Source organism: Panthera onca, chromosome D1, assembly GCF_046562875.1.
Source record: "Panthera onca isolate mPanOnc1 chromosome D1, mPanOnc1 haplotype 2, whole genome shotgun sequence".
NCBI lineage: Eukaryota > Metazoa > Chordata > Mammalia > Carnivora > Felidae > Panthera > Panthera onca.
In genome coordinates this window covers 54,688,427-54,695,294 of record NC_138348.1, presented here as the reverse complement: position 1 = coordinate 54,695,294, position 6,868 = coordinate 54,688,427, and the positions used below count along the sequence as shown (strand labels likewise).

The 6,868-nt window shown below is 35.6% G+C and overlaps 1 pseudogene; it reads right to left on the bottom strand.

Moving 5' to 3' along the window:
• Positions 1 to 4,738: 4,738 nt before the first annotated feature.
• On the bottom strand, positions 4,739 to 5,727 carry LOC132660597 (olfactory receptor OR51C1-like; annotated as a pseudogene).
• Positions 5,728 to 6,868: the final 1,141 nt, after the last annotated feature.

Here is a 6,868-nt window from a genome sequence, read left to right as displayed (position 1 = left end):
GTCCATAGACTGATGAATGGATAAAGAAGAGGTGATATATATACAATGGAATATTACTCAGCCATCAAAAAGAATGAAATCTTACCATTTGCAACAGTGTGGATGGACCTAAGGTGTACTATGCTAAGCAAAATAAGTCAATCAGAGAAAGACAAATATCATATGATTTCATTCACATGTGGAATTTAAGAAACAAAGTGGATCATAAGGGAAGGGAAGGGAAAATAAAATAAAAAGAGAGAGAGAGGCAAACCATAAGAGACTCTTAAATAAAGAAAACAAACTGAGGGTTGCTGGAGGGGTGTTGGGTGGGAGGATGGGCTAAATGGGTGATGGGCATTAAGGAGGCCACTTGTTGTGATGAGCACTGTATGTTATATGTAAGTGATGAATCACTAAATTTTCCTGAAATCATTATTACAATATATGTTAATTAACTTGTATTTAAATAAAATTAAAAAATTAAAAAAAAAAACAATGGTCAAGAAATGTGAGGATTTATTTTTGTATCCTCAATTCTATTCCGTGGATCTATATGTCTATCCTATGCCAGTACTACATTGTGTATATTATTATAGTCATGTAGTGAAATTAGAAATTGTTAAGTGTAAATCCCCCAATTTTGTTCTTTTTTGAGATGGTTTTGGCTATTTGGTGCTTCAAATTTCCATATGTATTTTGGGACTAGCTTGTCAGTTTAAGCAAAGAAATTTGAATTTTGATAGGTATTATATTACATTATATATTAATTTGAGAGTATAGCCTTAGTAACCATATTAAGTAGTCAATCCATAAACATAGCATATCTTTCCATTTATTTAGGACTTCTTTTACTTCTTTGAGCAGTGTTTCTGTGTACAATGTTCTCAGTGTGCAAGTCTTACCCCTCCTTGGGTAAATTTATTTCCATGTATATTTATTGTTTTTGATGCTATTGTAAATGGAACTTTTTCTTAATTTCAGTTTTGGATTGTTCATTGCTAGTGTATAAAAATACAATTACTTTTTTATATTTTGATCTTGTATTCTGTAACTTTGTGTAAGTCATTTATTATTAGTTTTAATAGTTTTTAATAGGTTTCTTAGGATCTTCTATACAAAAAAATCTGATCATCTACAAATAGAAATAGTTTTACTTCCTCCTTTATAATCCAGATAGCTTTTATTTTATTGCCTTTTCAAACTGACCTGGCTAGAATTTCCAATAGAATGTTGAATAAATTCGTGAGAATGGACATCCTTGTTTTGTTCATCATTTTAGGGTAAAGCATTCAGTCTGTCACCATTAAGTATAATGTTACTTGAACTTTTCACAGATATCTATTTATCAATTGAGAAAGTAACTTTTCTTCCTAATTTTTGAGTGCTTTTACCATAAATGGATGTTCAATTTTGTCAAAAGTTTTTCCTGCATCTATTCATATATTGAGATGATCATTTTGTTTTTGTCTGTTATTCTATTGTTTTAGTGTAAGTATGTGTATATTTTTTTCTTTTTTCCCCCCAACTTTAAATAAACCTTGAATTTCTGGGATGAATCCCCCTTGGTTATAGTATATAATCTTTTCTATATGTTGCTGAATTTGGTTTGATAATATGTTATTGAGGATATTTGCATCTCTATTCACAAGATATGTTGGTTTTTAATATTCTTTCCTGTGATGTCTTTGATTTTGACATCAGGGTAAAATGGCACCAATAGAATGAGTTGGATGTGTTCTCTCCTCTTCCATTTTCTGAAAGAATTTTTGAAAAATTAACATTAATTTTTCTTTAGGTGTTTGGTTAATTAACCAGTGAATTCATCTAGATCTGGGTTTTTCTTCTTTGGAAATTTAAAAATTACTGACTCATGATTATCAAAGAACCAACTTTTGGTTTTGTTGATTTTATATATTGTTTTTTAATTCTCTATTTAATTAATTTCCACTAGCTTAATCATTATTATTTTCTTCTTTTTGCTTTTAATTTTTTAACGTTTATTTATTTTTTAGAGAGATAGACAGAGTGCAAGCAGGGAGGGGCAGAGAGTGAGGTAGACACAGAATCTGAAGCAGGCTCCAGGCTCTGAGCTGTCAGAACAGAGCCAGATGCAGGGTTTGAACTTACAAACCACGAGATCATTGCCTGAGCCAAAGTCAGACGCTTAACTGACTGGGCCACCCAGGCACCCATCTTCTTTTTGCTTGATTTAAGGTCAGTTTGCTCTTTTCCCCAGCATTTTAAAGTGTATGGTTAGGTAATTGATTTGAGATACTTTCTAAAGACATGACATACCAAAATTGTGAGGTGAAGCTAAAGATTGCTTAGAGGAAAATTTATAGCCATAATGCCTACAATGAAAAAGAAAGTAGGCATTATGGCTATAAATTTTCCTCTAAGCAATCTTTAGCTTCACCTCACAATTTTGGTATGTCATGTCTTTATTTTCATTCACCTCAAAGTACTTTCTAAATCCTTTCGTGATTTCTTTTTTGGCCCATTATTTTTAGGAGTATATTGTTTAATTTTCTAGTATTTGTGAATTTACAAATTTTTGTTACTCATTTATAATTTAATTCCATTGTGGCCCATTTCTCTTGGAGTTAATCCCCTGATTTACATGCATAGATAGGCAGGATAGAATATGGCCTATTCAGTTTGCCTCTCTTGTCGTGAATCCTGTTCCTTATAATAGAGCTAGGGAAAGAGTGATTGAGGCCCCAGTATTCTCTGGCTGCCATGCCTGGGATAGAGCTTCTGCAGTATGACTATGGCTGAGTGCATGAAGACAGCCACTGACCTCTTGACTGCATTCACCTGGAATTTAGCTTCCACAGTTGGAGCTGAGGTGAAAAGAATGAGGAATATGGTGGTCTGCCCTTTCCAGGAGATATCGTAGCCTTAGACTGACAACTGGTGAAGATGGGGGTGGGGCTGGGGCTGGGGAAGGAAGCCCTATGTCCTTAGCTACACGGAGTGGAGCTATCAATATGCTGTACTGTGGGGGAAGGGAGGGGCAAATGCTGGCTCCTATTCAAGGGCCACAGACTCCCACTGTTCTTACAGTAATTTAATAGATTTTCTTGAACAGTTCTTCTGCTATATGCACTTAGGGCAATTTTCAGAGAATTTAAATGTTTATACCCATGTCTATATATAATTTTCACGATTTATGGTTGTTTCCCTGGGGAAACTATCCACAGATTTCCTCATGTTACCATTCTTCCCTTTTTTTTTTTTTTTTTTGTAATAGGCTTCCTGCCCAGTGTGCAGCCCAGTGCTGGGCTTGATCTTTCTGCTATTCTGAAAATTGATCTTTCCAGTTCTTTAGTTTATAGTTTTTTAAAAAATGTTTGTTTGTTTGTTTATGTATTTATTTATTGAGAGAAAACATGAGTTGGGGGGGGGGCAGAGAGAAAGGGAGAGAGAGAGAGACCCAAGCAGGCTCCAAGCTCTGTGTGGAACCCCACAGGGGGCTCGATCCCACCACTGTGAGATCATGACTTGAGCCAAAGTCAAGAGTCAGAGGCTTAACTGACTGAGCCACCCAGGTACCCCTTGACTTTACAGTTTGAAGAGCACAGTTTGATGGTATCTTGATCTTCCCAGCTTGGAAAATAGCAACAACATTGCTAAGAATATATTATTCTTACACATTCTATTAATCATTTTGCTTACATATTGTCACATATCACATAGTACATCAGATTTTGATTGGTTGCTTTATATCTACATATTTCAGTAATTATGATAATATCTTGTTGTTTGTCTCTGCCACCCTATCATATTGTGCAGTGTCTGGCAATAGGAGACACCCAGTAAATGAAAGAATGAATCAATGGTGGTTAAATTATATATAAGAATAATAGATAGGGGTGCATGGGTGGCTCAGTCAGTTAAGCGTTCGACTCTTGATTTCAGCTGAGGTCATGATCTCATGGTTTGTGAGATCAAGCCCCATGTTGGGCTTTGTGCTGATGGTGTGGAGCCTGCTTAAAATTCTCTCTCTCTCTCTCTCTCTCTCTGCCCCTCTCCTGCTCGTACTCTCTCTCTCTCTCACAAAATAAGTAGATAAAAATTTTTTAAAAATATAAAAAAAGGATAATAGACAGCAGGGTTTAATTGAAGATTAAGCAAAACTTAATAACTTTTTATTATGTATACTTTAAAAAAACAAAATGAGACAGAAAGATATGTTACAGTTTTAAGTATAATTTTGGAGGCAAATAATGGGCAAAGTATTCATGTTACCTATTTTCATTCATGCTTTCAGAAATTTATATTAATATATATAATACCCAGGCGCACCTGGATGGCTCAGTCGGTTGAGCATCTGACTCTTCATTTTGGCTCAGGTCATGATCTCATGGGTCATGAGTTTGAGCCCCATATCAGGCTCAGTGCTGACAGTGTGGAGCGTGCTTGGGATTCTCTCTCTCTCTCTCTCTCTCTCTCTCTCTGTCTCTCTCTCCCTCTCCCTCCCCCTCCTCTCAGAATAAATAAATAAACATATGCATATATATATATCCCATAATATTAGGATATTATTAGGGTATTATATTATATTATACCCATAATATTAAGATATTTTATTGATTATTTTTAAAGAGTAGATTAGTAATAGTTCTATTGAAGATAAAAAATAAATTTCTGTCAAATTGCATCTCCTACCCATCCTACCCAACTTTCTAGTTTTTTTCGTTTCAGGTCACTAATGAAAGCATACTGATTAAACACTAGGTCTTGGAAATGATAGCTAAGGAGTAGATTTTATTAAAAAGGTATTAGAGTCAAACCTCAAATCACTTGGGAAGAGGACTTTTTTAATGGCTCTACGGATCTGCTTGGGTTTTACACTGTAAATAATAGGATTCATCACTGGTGGAAGAAGCAGACACACATTAACCATAAGAATGTGTAACATAAGGAGGCGCCTTTTTCCCAAACCTATGGACAAAGCACAAGCTAATGAGAGGAATGTAGAAGATGGCCACAGCACCTATGTGGGAAATACAAGTGCTAAAGGCTTTATGCCAGTCCTCTAGGGAAGCAATGTTTAGGATAGTCTTAATAATCAGAATATAGGAGAGAAAAATAAAGGTGGAGTCCACTCCCACAGTAACTACAAGGGCAGTAAGTCCTAAAACACTGTTGATCTTACTGTCAGAACATGAAGCCAGATTATATCAGGATGGAAACAGTAAGAATGAGGAAGCACATGGCTTTGGCAGAAGGATAAATGTTTAAGAAGTAGGACCAGAGGCACTAGGATCACTGTTACCCTGACAAGGACGGCAAACCATACTTTGACAATTCTGGAATCAGTTAAGATGGCAGCATAGCTCAGTGAGTTACAAATGGCAATGAAGTGGTCAAAGGCCATTGCCAGGAGCACTGAGGACTCCATGACGGTAAAGAGTTGAATGAAGAATGTCTGGGCAACACAGGCATGGAAACTGATTTGTCTTGCACTGAACCAGAATATACCCAACATAGTGACCAGCGTTGAAATATACAAGCCCAAGTCAGTGGTTGAGAGCATAGAGAGGAAATAGTACATAGGTGCATGGAGACTTGACTTGGTGATGGTGAAAAACAGGATTAAAGCATTCCCAGAGAGGGAAGTCATGTACAGATAGCAGAAGAGGATGAAGGTCCAGGTGTGGGTAGCTTCAAGACCTGGAGATGTTTTCCCGTCAGGAAAAAGAATAGAGAAGTTGAAGTGATGTTAGGAAAGGATGACATCATTACTATGGAAGAATAATTCTTTTGAAATAAAATACCCTAGAAGGAGAAATGAAAACACCATTCAGCAATTTAATTGTGATTTCTATTAACTGTAGTTAGAGAAATCAAATTGCAGATTACTCCTAGGACTTCATCCTCTCCTTTTTGCTTCTCAGTTATTTCTTTTCTTTTTGCTTTATTGAGCTTCCCCTCCATGATTCATATTTCCTAATTCACAAAAGAGAATAGGATTTTTTTTTTTTATCTCAGCAGTACTTTTTCTTGTCTTCCTCTTTAACTCTAAACATTTTCTTTCCCCCTTCTCTGTACTTCCTGCATAGAGAATTGTAGCAAGATAATCTGAAAATGTCAAGAATTTAATGGATTTCTCAAAGTAATATTAGTGTTTAAAAGTAAGATTTATTACTTAATAAAATATACATATCTTTGAGTGTTTTTATATTAGTGCATTATCATGGAATTTGTCATACACTTTAAAGACATATAGTCTTTTCAGGAAATAATTTTATACGTCAAAATAACCTATTCATTATTTCTTCATCAGTGGATCTTATCCCTGGCTTGTTAAGGTTGCTTCTAGTCTGAGGTTAGATTTCTAATATTGATTTTTTATTTTCTTATCTGTTATTACTGTAGTGTTGACACATAATTGTTAAAGAAAATTTTCTGTAGCATCATTGTCAGCAGTTAGTCTCTTTCAAAGACAACTGTATTCAATTTCAAAGCTAAGAGTGAACTGCATGTACAGAGGCCAGCTTAGTGTTGTTGTGATCATTGCCATCTGTTACATATAGCCTCAGAAGAGTATATTTACAGAGGGTGTCTTCATGAAAGCAAACACACATTTGAGCTTTCAGCTCCACCAATAGGTAGCATCTGAAATGAGACTTACTATTTTGTAGATGAGGTCCTGGGTAAGTTTTCTTCTCCTTCCTTTCTTCTTTCCTGTATTGACTTAACTCTTGTGATCTAGTCCCCTTAATGTACTGGAAAATCTTGCTAAGAGCTTCACTAAGCCAATATGGCGGTGCTCTGAATACCCTATATTTTCTTCTCTTTGGCTTCTCAGAAACTGGTGAATTTCCTCTTAGTCCTAGTCATTGGCTGGAATCCCGTTGGTCCTTCATGAGCATTTGGA